Source organism: Saimiri boliviensis, chromosome 3 (genome assembly GCF_048565385.1).
Source record: "Saimiri boliviensis isolate mSaiBol1 chromosome 3, mSaiBol1.pri, whole genome shotgun sequence".
Lineage (NCBI taxonomy): Eukaryota > Metazoa > Chordata > Mammalia > Primates > Cebidae > Saimiri > Saimiri boliviensis.
In genome coordinates, this window is record NC_133451.1 from 78,587,592 (window position 1) to 78,605,802 (window position 18,211).

Consider the following 18,211-nt stretch of genomic DNA (forward strand, 5'->3'; position numbering starts at 1 on the left):
GGAGATTCCCAGGTGGAAGAGCCCCACAGGTCGCCAGAGTGGCTGTTTTGGCCAGCGTGGCTGTTTTGGCCAGTCAGGCTGCTTTGCCGCTGCCCTGGTATGATGGGTCTCTGTACAAAATACACTGGTCCAGGTGCCCTTTTAGCTGATGATTGGAGATCTGGGAAAGCAGATCACCCATTCATCTGATTTAAAAAAGAACCAAAACAGGGAGCCAGGCCAGGAGATTCCTGGGCAAAAAAAAAAACCACCACAAATACTAGTGCCACTGTCTCAGCCGGCACAGTGAGTTGCCACATGGGTAATCACACAGATCCCGATGGCTTTTTAACAGATGACTGGAACACCTGGGAGAGAGTCAACCATTCAATTAAAAAACAAACAAAAACAACAACAACAAAAAAGACTCTGAGTCAGGGAGTCAGGTGATCAGGCTCAGCTGAACACCCCCCCGAAACACACATACAAAAACAGCAATTGAAAATGCTCTGGGTTGAGAGTTTCACAGCAAGCACAGCTGAACTTGGGATGATCCAACTCTGTGGGGGAGGGGCGTCCGCCATCACTGAGACAATCCACCACTACGGAGGTAGTCCACCATCGCTGAGGCAGCCTGCCCTCACAGAGGCAACCTGCCATTACAGAGAGAGTCCACCATTATAGAGGCAGACCACCATTGCCAAGGCAGTTCTAACTACACCCATATAAACAGGACTACAGGGAAGATCACACAGCAGCTGGGTGGAGCCCACAGAAGCTCAGCAAAGCCTCTGAAGGCAGGCAGTGACTAGGCAGCCTCCTCACTGGGCAGGGCAGCCGTGGACAAAAAAAGGCAGCAGCACAATGGAAACTCATAAATAAATTTCTAACTCTCTGTGACAGAGAACATGGGGGAAAAAAGAAAGGAGTTTATGAGTTCTGCTGCAGCAGACTTAAACGTACCTGCCCAGCAATGCTGAACGAACAATGGAGCTCACAGCTAAGCACTTGAGCTCCAATAAAGGACAGACTGTCTTGTCAAGCAGCTATCTGACCCCTGTATGTCCAAAGAGTCACCTCATAAAGGAGAGAACAGTCTGACATTTGGTGGGTATCCTTCTGGGACAAACATAGCAGAAGAAGAAACTGGTGGCAACTCTTACTGTTCTGTAGCTGCTGCAGATGATCCCCAGGCAAGCAGGGCCTAGAGTCGACCTCAGGAGTCCTGCAGCAGAGAGGCCAGACTGTTAGAAGGAAAACTAAGAAACAGAAATAACTTCATCATCTACAAACAGGAAGTTCACCCAGAGACCCAATCTGAAAGTCAGCAACTACAAAGACAACAGGTAGATAATTCCACAAAGATGGGAAGAAACCAGCACAAAAAGGATGAAAACACATGAAACTAGAACACCTCTCCTCCTACAAGGGATCAAACTCCTCACCAGCAAGGGAACAAGGTTGGATGGAGAATGAGTGTGATGAAATGACAGAATCAGACTTCAGAAGGTGGGTAATAAGAAACTTCTGTGAACTAAAAGAACATGTTCTAACCCAATGCAAAGAAACTAAGAACCTTGAAAAGAGATTTGACGAAATGCTAATGAAAATGGACAACATAGAGAGGAATATAAGTGAATTCATGGAGCTGAAAAACACAACACGAGAATATCACGAAGCATGCACAAGTTTCAACAGCCTAATTGACCAAGCAGAAGAAAGGATATCAGAAGTTGAAGAACAACTCAATGAAATTAAATGAGAGGCCAAGAATAGAGAAAAAAGGGTAAAAAGGAATGAACAAAGTCTCCAAGAAATGTGGGACTATGTGAAAAGACCTAATCTATGTTTGATAAGTGTACCTGAATGTGAGGAAGAGAACGAATCCAAGCTGGAAAATACTTTTCAGGTTACTATCCAGAAAAATTTCCCCAACCTAGCAAGGCTGGCCAATATTCAAGTCCAGGAAAAACAGAGAATGCCACAAAGATATTCCTCAAGAAGAGCAACCCCAAGTCATATAATCGTCAGATTCACCAAGGTTGAAATGAAGGAAAACATGCTAAGGGCAGCCAAAGAGAAAGGTCATGTTACCCACAAAGAGAAGCCCATCAGACTCACAGCAGATCTCTCAGCAGAAACCCTACAAGCCAGAAGAGAGTGGGGGCCAATATTCAACATCCTTAAAGAAAAGAACTTTCAAATCAGAATCTCATATCCTGACAAACTAAGCTTCATGCGTGAAGGAAAAATAAAATCCTTTGTGAACAAGCAAGTACTCAGAGATTTCATCACCACCAGGCCTGCTTTACAGGAGCTCCTGAAAGAGGCTTAACACATAGAAAGGAACAACCAGTACCAGCCACTCCAAAAACATACTAAATGGTAAAGAGCATCAACACAATCAAGAATCTGCATCAACTAATGGGCAAAACATCCAGCTAGCATCAAAATGGCAGTATCAAATTCACACATAAGAATACTATCCCTAAATGTAAATGGACTAAATGCCCCAATCAAAAGACACAGACTGGCAAATTGGATAAAAAGCCAAAACTCATTGGTGTGCTGTATCCAGGAAACCCATTTCACATGCAAGGATACACAAAGGCTCAAAATAAAGGGATGGAGGAAGATTTATCAAGCAAATGGAGAGCAAAAAAAAAAAAAAAAAAAAGCAGGATTTGCAATTCTCGTCTATGATAAAACAGACTTTGAAGCAACAAAGATCAAAAGAGACAAAGAAGGACATTCCATAATGGTAAAAGGATCAATGCAGCAAGAAGAGCTAACAATCCTAAATATATATGCACCCAATACAGGAGCACCCAGATACATAAAAATAAGTTCTTAATGACTTACAAAGAGACTTAGACTCCCACACACTAATAGTGGGAGACTTTAACACCCCATTGTCAATATTAGACACATCAACCAGATAGCAAATTAACAAGGATATCAAGGACTTGAACTCAGATCTGGAACAAGCAAACCTAATAGACATTTACAGAACTCTCCACCCCAAATCCACAGAATATACATTCTTCTCAGCACCACATCACACATACTCTAAAGTTGACCACGTAATTGGCAATAAATCACTCCACAGCAAATGCAAAATAATGGAAATCATAACAAACAGTCTCTCAGACCACAGTGCAATCAAGTTAGAACTCAGAATGCAGAAACTAACTCAGAACTGCAGAGCTTCATTGAAACTGAACAACTTGCTCTTGAATGTTGACTGGATAAACAATGAAATGAAGGCAGAAATAAAGATGTTCTTCTAAACCAAAGAGAACGAAGACAAAACATACTAGAATTCCTGGGACATATTTAAAGCAGTCTCTAGAGGAAAATATATAGCAATAAGTGCCCACATGAGAAGCAAGGAGAGATCGAAAATTGAAACCCTATCATCAAAATTGAAAGAGCTAGAGGAGCAAGATAAAAAAAAAAAACAACTCAAAACCTAGCAGAAGACAAGAAATAACTAAGATGAGAGCAGAACTGAAGGAGACAGAGACACACACACACACACACACACACACACACACACACACACACACAGAAAAACCCTTCAAAAAATCAATAAATCCAGGAGCTGGTTTTTTGGAAAGATCAACAAAATAGACCACTAGCCAGATTAATAAAAAAGAAAAGAGAGAATAACCAAATTGATGCAATAAAAAATGATAAAGGCATATCACCACAGATTCCACAGAGATTCAAACCATCATCAGAGATTATTACAAATAACTCTATGCACATAAACTAGTAAACCTGGAAGAAACGGATAAATTCCTGGACACTTGCCTCCTCCTAGGCCTAAATCAGGAAGAAGTTGAAACCCTGAATAGACCAATAACAAGGTCTCAAGTTGAGGCAGCAATTAAGAGCCTACCATCCAAAAAAAAAAAAGCCCAGGTCCAGATGGGTTCACAGCTGAATTCTACCAGACATACAAAGATGGGCTGGTACCATTCCCTCTGAAACTATTCCAAATAATCCAAAAAGAGGGAATCCTTCCCAAATCATTTTATGAGACAAACATCATCCTGATACCAAAACCCGGCAGAGATTCAACAAGAAAAGAAAACGTCAGGCCAATATCCATGATGAACATAGATGCAAAAATCTTCAATAAAATACTGGCAAGCCAATTGCAACAGCACATCAAAAAGCTTATCCTCCATGATCAAGTAGGCTTCATCCCAGGGATGCAAGGCTGGTTCAACATACGCAAGTCTATAAACGTAATTCACCACATAAACAGAACCAAAGACAAAAACCACATGATTATCTCAATTGATGCAGAGAAGGCCTTTGACAAAATTCAACAAACCTTTATGCTAAAAACCCTCAATAAACTAGGTATTGGCAGAACATATCTCAAAAAAAAAAAAGCTATTTATGACAAACCAACAGCCTATATCATACTGAATAGACAAAAACTGGAAACATTCCCTTTGAAATCTGGCACTAGACAAGGATGCCATCTCTCACCACTCCTATTCAGTGTAGTACTGGAAGTTCTAGCCGGGGCAATCAGGCAAGAAAAAGAAATAAAGGGTATTCAATTAGGAAAGGAGGAAGTCGAATTGTCTCTATTCACAGATGACGTGATTGTATATCTAGAAGACTCCATCGTCTCAGCCCAAAATCTCCTGAAACTGATAAGCAACCTCAGCAAAGTCTCAAAATACAAAATAAATGTGCAAAAATCACAAGCATTCCTATACACCAATAATAGACTTAAAGAGAGCCAAATCAAGAATGAACTGCCATTCACAGTTGCTACAAAGAGAATCATATACCTAGGAATACAACTAACAAGGAACGTAAAGGACCTCTTCAAGAACTACAAGCCACTGTTCAACGAAATAAGAGAGGACACAAACAGATGGAGAAACATTACATGTTCATGGTTAGGAAGAATCAATATCATGAAAATGGCCATACTTCCCAAAGGAATTTACAGATTCAATGCTATCCCCATGAAGCTACCAATGACCTTCTTCAAAGAACTGGGAAAAAAACACCTTATACTTCATATGGAACCAAAAGAGAGCCGGCATGGCCAAGTCGATTCTAAGCAAAAAGAACAAAGTGGGAGGCATCACACTACCAGACTTCAAACTATACTACAAGACTGCAGTAAATAAAAGAGCATGGTACTGGTACCAAAACAGAGATATAGACCAATGGAACAGAACAGAGGCCTTGGAGGCAACACAACGTATCTACAACCATCCTATCTTTGACAAACCTGACTAAAGCAAGCAATGGGGAAAGGATTCCCTGTTTAATAAATGGTGTTGGGAAAACTGGCTAGTCATGTGCAGAAAGCAGAAACTGGATTCCTTCCTGACACTTACACTAAAATTAGCTCCAGATGGATTAAACACTTAAACATAAGACCTAACACCATAAAAACTCTAGAAGAAAATCTAGGCAAAACCATTCAGGACAAAGGCATAGGCAAGGACTTCATGACCAAAACACCAAAAGCATTGGCAACAAAAGTCAAAATACACAAATGGGACCTAATCAAACTCCACGGCTTATGCACAGCAAAAGAAACAGTCATTAGAGTGAATTGGCAACCAACAGAATGGGAAAAATTTTTTGCAGACTACCCATCTGACAAAGGGCTCGTATCCAGAATTTACAAAGAACTAAAACAGATCTACAAGAAAAAAACAAACAAGCCCATTCAAAAGTGGGTGAAGGATATGAACAGACACTTTACAAAAGAAGACATACATGATGCTAACAAACATATGAAAAAATGTTCATCATCACTGGTCATCAGAGAAATGCAAATCAAAATTACATTGAGATACCATCTCACGCCAGTTCAAATGGCAATCCTTAAAAAATCTGGAGACAACAGATGCTGGGGAGGATGTGGAGAAATAGGAACACTTTTACACTGTTGGTGGGAGTGTAAATTAATTCAACCATTGTGGAAGACAGTGTGGTGATTCCTCAAGGACCTAGAAATAGAAATTCCATTTGACCCAGCAATCCCATTACTGGGTATATATCCAAAGGATTATAAATTGTTCTACTATAAGGACACATGCACATGAATGTTCACTGCAGCACTGTTTATAATAGCAAAGACCTGGAACCAACCCAAATGCCCATTGATAATAGACTGGACAGGGAAAATGTGGCAAATATACACCATGGAATATTATGCAGCCATCAAAAACGATGAGTTCATATCCTTTGTAGGGGCAGTGGTGAACCTGGAAACCATCATTCTCAGCAAACTGACACAAGAGCAGAAAATCAAACACCGCATGTTCTCACTTATAGATGGGTGTTGAACAATGAGAACACATGGACACAGGGAGGGGAGCACTAAACACTGGGTTCTGTTGGGGGGATATAGAGGAGGGACAGTGGGGGGTGGGGAGTTGGGTAGAGATAGCATGGGGAGAAATGCCAGACATAGGTGAAGGGGAGGAAGGCAGCAAATCACACTGCCATGTGTGTACCTATGCAACTGTCTTGCGTGTTCTTCAAATGTACCCCAAAACCTATAATGCAATAAATAAATAAATAAAATAATTTAAAAAAGATTTATGCAATCAATAATTTTTAACACTGTAAAAAGGTCCAGAAACCAAAAAGTTGATAACTGCTGCCATTTACCAAATTTCTCTACTTGTCTGAGAAGATGAAACCTTCTTTTTATATTGTTATTGTTGCTTTGTAATTTTTAATTCATCATAAATTGCTGCTTTTGGCAAGTGAAATAAAATAAAGTAGTAATAAAAATGGAGATCTAAAGAAATGCCAGCTCATTGATGAGATGCTTGGGTGTCATGGTACCGTCAAATTGCTATAAAGTTTTGTACTTGTTTAGTCTCCATTTTTTTCAATTATCTCACCACAACCTTCAATCTGTTTCTCCATCTTTCAACTTTTCCTCGGTGCCCTCATTTTCTTCTTTCTCTCTTGAATTTCACAGTCACTTTTCAAATCTTAACTCTCAAATCTCAATTCTCAAATCTCAAATCTCAACTATCAAATCTCTTGTCCAGTTCTCACTTTCTTATATTCATTTTATAACGTATAACCCTGTTTAAATCCAACTCTACAGTCATACCATGCTTGCCTTCATGAAGATGAAGGTGGCTGGGGGGAAAAAATCCATAGTCATTCCAATAAGGCCTAGTCTGTCTATATTCATGACAATAACTTCAAGTGGGCCCTTAGTTCTGCCTACAGTGGACAATGTTGTCTGCTTATGCTGTGATATCAAATAGGTACTAAAGTCTCAGTAGCAAATGCAATAAAGGTTTGTTTCTTATTCACTTTATTTGTGCTCTGTGGGTCAGCTTTAACTCTTTACTCGACAACTTGTACTACTTGAGCAGTTTCTTCTGGTGGTTGTTGCTATTCTTATGGAAAGGAATGAAAAGACAGAAGAACCACAGATATTTCTCAAGCCTTGTCTTCCAGCATAGTATATGTGCCTCTTCCACTTCTATTTTTTTGACTAATTAAAGTCACTTTATCAAGTCTGACATCAATAGAATGGGAAACTTAATCTTCCTACGGTGGCAAGTGTGGTAAAAAGAAACCTCTAGGATGGACAGTGAATGCTTTCACATTAGCACAACTTACCACCCTGTCCAATACTACAATTTCTCATCCCATTGCCCTTCCATTCTTGCAAATAAGTAATGCGTCTCCACTGTCCTAAATCTCATTCACCTCCTCTCTCACCCTTACCACTGTTGATGACCTTGCTTTACATTTCATGGAAAACATCAAAACAATAAAGATAAAAGTCACATGCTCCCACCTACCCACCTACCTGTGTTTGTGGCCACATGTGCTACCTTCCTTTGGATTCACTTTCCATATTCCTACTTAGGATTTCATTTGTCTCCTAAATCATATTGTCTCTCAACTCCTTGAAGTCATTGCCCCAGCAACTCTTTTCTCACTTCTACACTGTCAGTTTCTGTCCTGTATGAAATAATTCCCATCAGTATGCCAATATGTTTCCAACCTTAATAAAACAAAACCAATAAAACAAAAACCTTTCCTGACCTCATTCTACTTCATGATACTTCTCTATTTATATTTCTCATTTTTGAAAAAGCTGCTGATGCATTCTATCACTAAGTTCTCTCTTTCCATTCTCTCCCCAAACCACTCCCCTTCTGAATGCTTCAATGACCTCTGTGTTGTTAAGGACAGTAGTCGATTCTCAGCCATCATATTCCTTGACCTTGTCTTCCATATCAGCAGCATGGAAATAATTTTTCCACTTGCCATGTAGGACACTACTCAGGACCTAGTTTTTCTTCTACCTCTCTGCCCATTTCTTCTCAATCTTTGTGTGGTTTCCTCCCCAATTCTCTAACTTCTCATGTTGGAATACTTTAGGAAAGAGTAACAGGCTTCCCTTTCTCTTGTCTATATTCTCTCCCTTGGTAAGCACAGCCAGTCTTGACTTAAAGCAAATCCTACTTTTTGCCATCTCTCAAGTTTATAACCGAAGTTAGACCCCTCTTGTGAACTCTATACTTACAGATCCACTGCTTATTTCACATCATCAATTAGATTTCTGTTTGGCATTTTTGATGCAATATGTTCTAAAATCATCTCAAACCTCTCTCAAACCTTCTCCTCTCACAGTCTTCCCCATCTCAGTAAGTTGAAATTCTATTTGTCCATGTTTCCAAATTAAAAAAAAATTGTAGATAGTATTGATTATCTTCTTTCTTCCCCTCTGAATATTTGATCATCAGTAAATTTAGGTAGCTATACCTTTAACACAAATAAAATAGTTGACTGCTTCCCATGAAATCCACTCTTACCACCAAAGTCCAAGTCACTATCATCTCTCTTATGGATCACTGCTATGATCTCATCTCCCACTTAGTCTTCCTGTGTCTGAACTTGCCCCCTTCCATCTATTTTCAATAAATTAACAAAAATGTCTTCCCACTTTCATAGTGAAAGTAATGTCATTGCAATTACTATAAGTGGAAGGATCATATGCTTATGTTCCATACTTGGACACTTTTGAGGGTAAAGGGGAACTGATAACAATTATGCTGAAATAATAGGCATAAAGCAGGATATTCCTGGGAAAAATGGGAATGTGTAGTCACCCATCAATAGGTTTCTGCAGTAACTGCCCCTTATTTTTTCCTCTACCATATTTACTTTTATATTTTCATTTTTTACTTGAGTATCTTATTTGTCTGTCCTTCATACTAGAATATAAGATTCATGAAGATAACTTTTTCTGTTTTTACTCTACGTGTAATGCCTAGAATGTGCTCAATAAATATTTTAATAAGTGATTTAAAGAGGCATACTTCTAATAATTCAATTCAGCAAATATTTTGAGTATTTTTTCAAGGCACATGTTCATCAAAAACAAAAATAAGACATATTTATAAGTTCCTCAAGGAATATATAGACTAGTCAGGGAATATTTTACAATTTTTCATTACAAAACTATTACTAAGACATTTAAAAATTGAAAGTGTAGGTCTATCCATTCAAAAGAACTCATTGCACATCAGGCATTGGAATGGTTATAAGATACAAGAGGTAACAAAGCACACATGGTCTCAGATCTGTGGAGTTTCAGACACTCATGAGAGAAGTAGACACATAGGCACATGGGTATTGTGAAACATGCAACACCTCAGGTCCACTGTTATAAGGCTGGGGTACTCAATGTGCCTTGCCTGAAGTGGAGGATATCTTTGCATAGCTACGTAGAGAATACTTAATGAGTCATCACTGCACCAGCCATTGGTCTATTTGTTTTATATATATTAGGTAATGAAATCCTTACAATATCTATAATATTATAATATCTATAAGGCAGGCCATTCATTTTATAGAACTGAGGCACAGAAGTGTTAACAAAGCAGGCCAATTTATATAATTAGTAATGCATAGAGCTTGAATCTGAGTCATGGCAAGGCTGGCCTCAGATCCTTTTCATACTACTATTAAGCTGTATTGGCTCATGAGGAGGTTTGTCTGAGACAATCCTAGTCTACACATGTAGTCCAAAAATATCTATCAATGTAACCCGCTTTTACTCTGTCAAATGTCTCAGTTTGGATGAAAACTCACATGGCTCCTCTTCTTACAGGTCATGCAGGAGAAGATGGTTGAGGATGTATAGAAGGAAATGCTAGGGAGGTACGAGCATAGGCACAGTCAGCACACCTTCTGACCACCATTCATATTGTATTCTAGAGAGGGTTCTTTTGGAGCAAATTTGTCTTCCCACCTGTTACTTGCCTTGTTTAAAATTAAATCATTTTAGTTTTTATTAACCATTGAAAATCAACACTGAATATATAATCTGTGCACACAAGATTTATGTTTTGTGCATGTGTGTGTGTTTGTGTGTGTGTACCTACACATGTACCTTTGGAGGAGCTCAAAGTGAGTAAGGAGCCAGGTGAGTATGAGAGATGAACATCATCCTCATGATTTAGATGCTGCTGTAGCAGCATGAAATGCCATCAGCTAGCTGTTCATAAGATAGAGCTGTGATCTCTAAATCTGGAGATTGTATGTCCTGTTTGAAAAATGTTGAGCATGAGCCACCAATATGTTTGAGTAATAAACAGGCATTTGAAAACATGCACAGAATTAGAACTGAAATGGATGTTAAAATTAAATATAATTATTATAAACTACTTTTGATTTATAGTTTATTAATGGAATGATTACAGAGAACCCTTTCCTCTCACTAGTATAATAATTTAATGTAAGCAATGTGATGGAATAAATAATTATTTTCAAACTCTTGGCTTACAGTTTTTCATGTAGAGATTTGAGGATCAGGCTCACTGTATTTTGATACTTGTTTGTACTTTCTGTCATATGTTAAAGAGATACTTCATGAAGATAACTGGATGCAAATGGAAGGAATACAGTGTTAGTTGTACTTACCAAATTGTGACTTTCATTTTCATCTCAGGTGCTAATCATTTAAATGTTTCAATTAAAGTTTTGCTAGTAAGTTCTCTAATGTTTATTATTAAATTTTCTCTTAAAATTTAAGAGAAAAAGAAACTTTATTATGAAATTTTCAAATGACTTAGAAGATACTACATTTTTACATATTTAATATATGAGTCCAAGACTTATTGCAACCCTTTGTTTGAAAGATTTATAAACAGGCTGGAAAATTCTTTAGAGAAGTTTATTTTTAAGTAAGTTTTTAATATTAGGATAGTTTTAGATTTACAGAAATATTGCACAGACACTACAGAGAGTTCCCATTTAACCCATGTCATTTCTCCTGTTGATCATGTCTTACACTAGCATGGACATTTGCCACAGAGCCAATGAATTGATATTTATTTGTTAACTATATAGCCCATGCTTCTTTCAGATTCCCCTAATTTTTTACTTACTGTCTGTTTTTACCCTATTCTGTTGCCAAGTAGGACATTACATTTAGTCCTCACATCTTTGTGGGCTCTCTAGACTGTGAAAGTTTCTCACAGTTTCCTAACTTTTTATGCCCTTCAGGTATTTTATAGACTCTTCTCAAGTTCTTAAAGTGTACAGGTAGGAGAACTTTTATAGATGACACAAACTACATTATATTGCTTTTTGTAACACATATAGATACAGAAAAATTTCAAAGCAGTAATTTTTAACAATTCTCTTCTTAACACTTTAAAATGCAGCTCGTCTATTGTTTGTTATTAAAACTTAATCTTTGTGTGGAGTGGATATATTTTGCAAGTTATTACTTTTTAAAATTATTTGTGAGGTGGCATATTACCAAATGCCACATGTTCCAGGGAACAAGTCAGCAAATTTGGAACCCATGTCTTCCTAAAAAAGAAAAATGCAGCATTCACCTTTAGTTCAACAACTATTTTAAAACTTTGATGCAAGATAGGAGATGCATCCCTGGGTTCTACAATAGATTCTCTTGCTCACTTCCCACAGCATTACTGAGATATTGTAAGGTCTCTACTATACATGAAAAATCTTCTTAAAAATGAATTACATTAATGACTTCCAATAGTACTTTGTGTACTCCTAGCTTTGATTTTGCAGCAATAGCTTGCCTGTGAACAATGCAGTGAATGAATTGAAAGTATGGCCCTATGTAATTTTTTTCTCAAAAGCTTTTCTATATTCCTGTAAAAATAGTTGCTTCATTAATATAGTAATATAAATGTTGTGGGGAAAAATTATTAAAAAATTACAGAATGTCAACAACATATCTTTTATAATACAACTTCAATTCTGTGATGCACAAAAAATTGCTTTGAAGCATTTTATTTCTGAAATAGAATCTAGCTAGTACCATATGCTAAGTCATATTAGAAATAGCTATACTTTCATCCAACTTTATAGAAAATTTCTGACAATGTGTAGATTATTGTCCCAAGTTCTTCAAATTTTTAGCTCCCTGTTTATTAATTACTCACATGGGAGGCATATTTTGTCTCTATATTGTGTGTGTTTCAGCTAATTTTTACCAAGGTGGAAAAAAACAAAGGTTTCCTAGATAATATGTGGCTTTTACAATTTTTCACACAGTGAGGAACCTTCAAAAGGTGATTTTATGTCTGCTGTGAAATTGAGCTAATTTTGTAAAATTAAAGTGACTTAAACATGGATAAAAAATTTATGGAGCAGTACTTTCATGTTCTGAGTACTTGGTTTTAATATGTCTTACTAATTGTGATGACTTCATACTATCATTAAAAAAATTCAAGGCACACTATATAAGATTTATTATTAATGGTAGTAAATGTAAGTCCATACTTCAAATGAACTTCTTGATCATTTTAAACATTTTGGCCCAATTCTTATTAGATATGATTATGTTATTATTTAGTTTTTAGTGACTGACAAAAAGCTTATACAGAGGATGGGGGAGGGTCAGCCTTCCATTTTCCTATTCTCTTGGGCTTGTGCAATTGCGATTTTCAATATATTGTTTTTGTTTGTTTGTTTTTTTTTGAGATGGAGTCTCACTCTGTCGCCCAGGCTGGAGTTCAGTGGCACAATCTCGGCTTGCTGCAACCTCCACTTTCTGGGTTCGAGCAATTCTTCTGCCTCAGCCTCCTGAGCAGCTGGGACTACAGGCATGTGCCACCACACCCAGCTAATTTTTGTATTTTTTGTAGAGATGGATTTCACAATATTGGCCAGGCTGGTCTCGAACTCCTGACCTCATGATCCACCCACCTTGGCCTCCCAAAGATCTGGGATTATAGGCATGAGCCACTATACCCAGCTTGGGTTTTTTGCCTTAAAATTTTTGATTAACTTGTCCATTTTGTGAAGATTACTTTGGTTAAAACTAAATAATATGATCTATAAATCTACCTAACTACATACATGCATACTGAATCATGGTTCAGCATTCGGAAAACAAGATGACACTTTAGAGCCCTGCAGTAAGTTGAATAGCATTCCCTATGCCCCCAGAGATATGTCCACCTAGAACTTCAGATTATGACCTTACTCGGAAGAGCTTCTTTGTAGACATTATTAATGATCTTGAGATGAGATCATTGTGGATTAGATGGGCCTTAAATCTAATGACAGCTGTCTTATAAGAGACAGGAAAGAAGACACAGAGAGCCATAGGGAAGATGGCCATAGGAAGACAGAGGCAGAGATTGGAGTGATGTGTCCATAAGCCAAGGAACATCAAGAATTGCCAGTGGCCACCAGAAGCCAAAAGAGACAAAGGAAAAATCTTCTTTAGAAACTTCAGAATGAGTGTGGCCCTGCTGACACATTGACTTTGGGCTTCTAGCCCCCAGGACTGTGAAATAATAAATTTCTGTTGTTGTAAGCCACCAAGTTTGTGATAACTTCCAATGACAGCCCTGGGAAACTAATACAGGCCCAACTGTCCCCTCTTTTGCCCTGTGACTCTCACTCTTCCACCTTCTCACTCTTCCCAGAGGGTACCTGAATACTGTAATTCTGTACCTGACTCATGCCCACCTGACATGTGCTCTGAGCAAGGTAAGAGTTTCAGCCTATGTATTAAATATCGGTATCTAAATACATATTAAGAGAGGTCTTCATATAGTTCTCACACCCAAAGTGAGTGATCTTGCTAACACCTGGTGTGTAATCACTCCACTTTGGAAACCACTAGGGAGACACTTCTAAAATTTCAAGATGTATCTGTTTGAGCCTTTCCTCAAGAACCCTATCAGATAATATACTGAGGCCACCTAGCAGCAAGTTGTTGTTCTTTAAAGATATGAGAAAAATAGGATGTGGGGAAGAACGTGGGACCAAACATGGTGGTTGCAGGATGTTGAGCAGGGAAGATAGACCCTAAAGTTAAAATCATGGCCCAGGATATGGCCTAGCCTGAGTATACAAATCACTGACATAGCTCTTCAGGGCTATACAATCTAATCTTAATAAATTTGGAAAAATGTTTCTACTTCTTTTCAGATACAATTCCGTCATTATTGCATTTTATTTTAATTATTTTTAGAGACAGGATCTCACTCTGTTTCCTGTGCTGGAATGCCATGGTGTCATCATAGCTCAGTCTCAAACTCCTGGCCTCAAACAATCCTCCCACCTCACCCTCACAAATAGTTGACATTACAGGCATGAGCCACTGCACACAGCTCACTATTGCATTTAAAATGACTGCAATATTATCTAGTGCTTATTGTAAGATACAAATGATAATAAAGAAGAATTTAAGACCTATGATACTATTCTTCGTAGATTTTCCTCCCCTTCCCAATGTGTACATTTTTAAATGGAAATCATTGTGAGTGTGTGTGTGTGTGTGTGTGTGTGTGTGTGTGTTTGTATGTATTTTCTGCTCTTGTTCAGTTATTATTTTGTTGTGAGAATATTAACATGGTTGGAAACTATGTTATGGGCTGATTAGTGTTCCACTAAAATTCATGTGTTGAAGTCCTAATTCTCATTACCTCAGAATGTGACCTTATTTTTCAATAATAAGGTCCTTAAAGAGGTCATTAGTTAAGATGAAATTATACTGGAATAGGGTGAACCCCTAATGAAATATGACTGATGTTCTTATAAAAAGAGGAAATGTGGACACAGATATGCACACAGGGAGAATGTCACATAAAGATGAAGGTAGAGGTCAGGGCAATGCTTCTACAAGCTAAGGAATTCCAAAGATTGCCAGAAAACCACCAGAAAATAGGGGAAAGGCTTGGTTCAGATGCCTTATTCCCTGTTACAGTCTCAGGAGGAATGAACTCTGGCAACACTTCACTGTGATTTCAGGCTTCAGCACTCAGAGACAATAAATTTTTGTTTAAATTATCCAGTTTGTGGCACTTTATATTTTTTATGGTAACTTTAGCAAACTAAGACCTATGATGTGGTGATTATATGAATGAATAACAGAGCCAGGAGGCCTGGGTTCAAATCTCAGCTCTACCTCCAACAAGCTGTGACATTTTGGGCATATTGACCTTTCTGTGTCTCAGTTTACTAACCTATATAAAGGAAAATGGCAATGGTTCAGACCTCGTAGGGCTGTTGTAAGGATTGAATCCATAGATGCAAAACACTGAAACAGTACCTGACAGCTAGTGACCGTTAAGTCGTTCTCATTTATTATTCTTCAAAAACATAACTAAATATGATTACCTTGTACATGAACCTTAACTTATTAATCATTCTCCTTTTCTAAAAATACTGTAAAATTACTGTAATGAACACAGTTGTAAATAGACATTTTTTTCCATTAAGCCAGATTCCTAGAAGTACAATCTTAGGTCAGAGAGTATTGGTATTTTAAAATCTTTTGATATATGTTGAAAAGTTCCTTTTTGAACAGCAATATTTTAAAGGGATCTCCTCATTGTACCTTGACATCATTAAATATTACAATTAACAACTTTTGCTTATTTTGCAGAATTATCCATTTATTTTTCTTTATTTTTATTACTTATAATGGTAGTAAGATTGAACAAAATCTATGATTTTTTTGAACGTTGGCCATTAAGTGACATGTATTCAAATGCTAAAAAAGAAATTTGGTTATCATGAGAAACATCACAGAGCTTGTCTTTACAGAAGAGTCAAAGATCTTTGAAGCTATTTGCCTCAACCTGCTCCTTTCCCCTCTGAGAAGCTGAATTTCATCAACTCTTTGCTAATAGATCTTATTTTCTTTTCAATTTTATCGCCGATAGCCTGCAGAGCTTCTTCTTATTCTAGATAAATCACTAATATGATCTGCAAATATTTTAAAGTGACATATCTTCCATTCACGGAGCAACAAAGGCTGGTAATTACTAAAACCTTGCAGATGCTAAAATGACATTGCAGTAGGTCTTTAGGATATGCAATGTGCCAGGACTTCTCAGGTGAAAAGAGGTGGGGAAAAATGGGCTGGTGTGTAGAGGCTGCCAGGAGCAAAAGCATATTAATCAGTGCTTCTGTGAATAACAACGTGCTAATATAGTGTCACGGCTTAAAATCAACCATCTCACAGGCAGTGTGTCTCAAAGCAATGCTTTGTCCTCAGTGCTAGCCTGTTGAGTAACATTTGTCTTAAAAGGTACTGACAATTCAGTGATAAAACAAACTGTATTTTTTTTACTCAGTAGTTAAAAAAATTAACTGAAATAAAGATTAAAGAAATATCTTGTGAAGATTCTTGCCACCATGAGGGGCTCTTGAGATTTTCTAGGAGATTCATCCCCTCATAACCCACAGTTGCAATTCCTACCACATGAGGATGACATGATGACACTATCTCTTTTTTATCTTTCAGCTGACTTACTACACCCTTTCACATCCCCCAAAATTCCCTGAAATCTACCCCTCTTCAGAATTATTTTAGCTCTTCTGAATGGAGCTCCCTTCCAAAGAGTCTCCAGACAAGCTTCCTCTTGTCTGGTCCACATATGTTGCTTTGGCATGATCTACCTTTAGCATCTCATACTAGTACCTAAGCTCCACAAATTCTAGGGACACCTGTCAAACTATCTGATATATTTCCTTAATGCCTCTCTCAATTGTCTCAGGTACAGGGAAACACCTCCCCATGGATGGAGGGGGCTCCACAGCACTCTTCAAACTCCAGATGAATTTCAGCTTTTCTGTAATTGGACATGAGTGATCTCTAATTCTTAATGAATAGGTTTTAACCATATCTTAGCACATTCTTATAAATTAATTAGAAGCTTTCTGTGGGATCTAGATACGGGTTTACTTTTACAGTGTTTTTCAGCCTGAGCTGTAAGGAAGTTAAGACAATCACATTTATTAGTCTGTTAAACCCAAAATTTAATTAAGGTATAGTAATATTTAATACATTGATAAAAAATTGTAAACATATTTATCTATATAAACATATCTATATATATTGAGGCTACATTCTCAAAAAAGAGACTTTATCAAAAAATTTCAGCAACACACTGGTCTATAAAACCCTGGGTATGTGTAAGACCAGAGGTGGGAAGACTTTTATACTAAGTGGGCAGGACTTGTTGATGACCTACATAAGGGAGCAAAAAGAGGAAAGGGTGATGAAATGTTCTGGACTTGGAGATGGAGTAGATGCTGTTATGACTGAGTTGTAGCCCCCTGCTCCAATTAATATATTCAAGCCCTAACTCTTAGTATCACAGAATGCTACTGCATTGAGAAATAGAGCCTTTAAAGAGGTAATTAAGTTGAAATGAGGCTGTTAGGATAGGCCCTGATCCAATGGGAGTAGGTTCTTGTAAGAAGAGGTGATTAGACCACACAAGAGCCACTAAGGATGTGTGTGCATAGAGGAAAGGCCACGTGAGGACACAGTGAAAGGCAGCCACTTCCAAGCCAAGGAGAATCAGTCCGCAGGAGAAATCAAACCTGCTGATACCTTGATCTTGGACTTCCAGTCTGTAGAACTATGAGAAAATAAATTTCTGCTGGCTAAGCCCCTAATATATGTTTTTTTTTTTGTTGTTATGAGGCCCTGGCAAACTAATACAGATGCCCATTGTCAGAGAAGGGAGAAGGTGCTTGGACTTCTAAGATGAAGAATTGTATAGTGGTATCATATATATGCATGACAGTCTTGGTAGGGAGATTCTTGCCTTTCCCTTTCACTACTTATTTGTCTTATATATCATTAACTTAACAGTCAAAGTTCAAACAAAGTAATGCATAATTCTATGCTGATGGAAGATAAGGTAAGAATGTTTCAAATAGTATTTTAAAGCAAGCA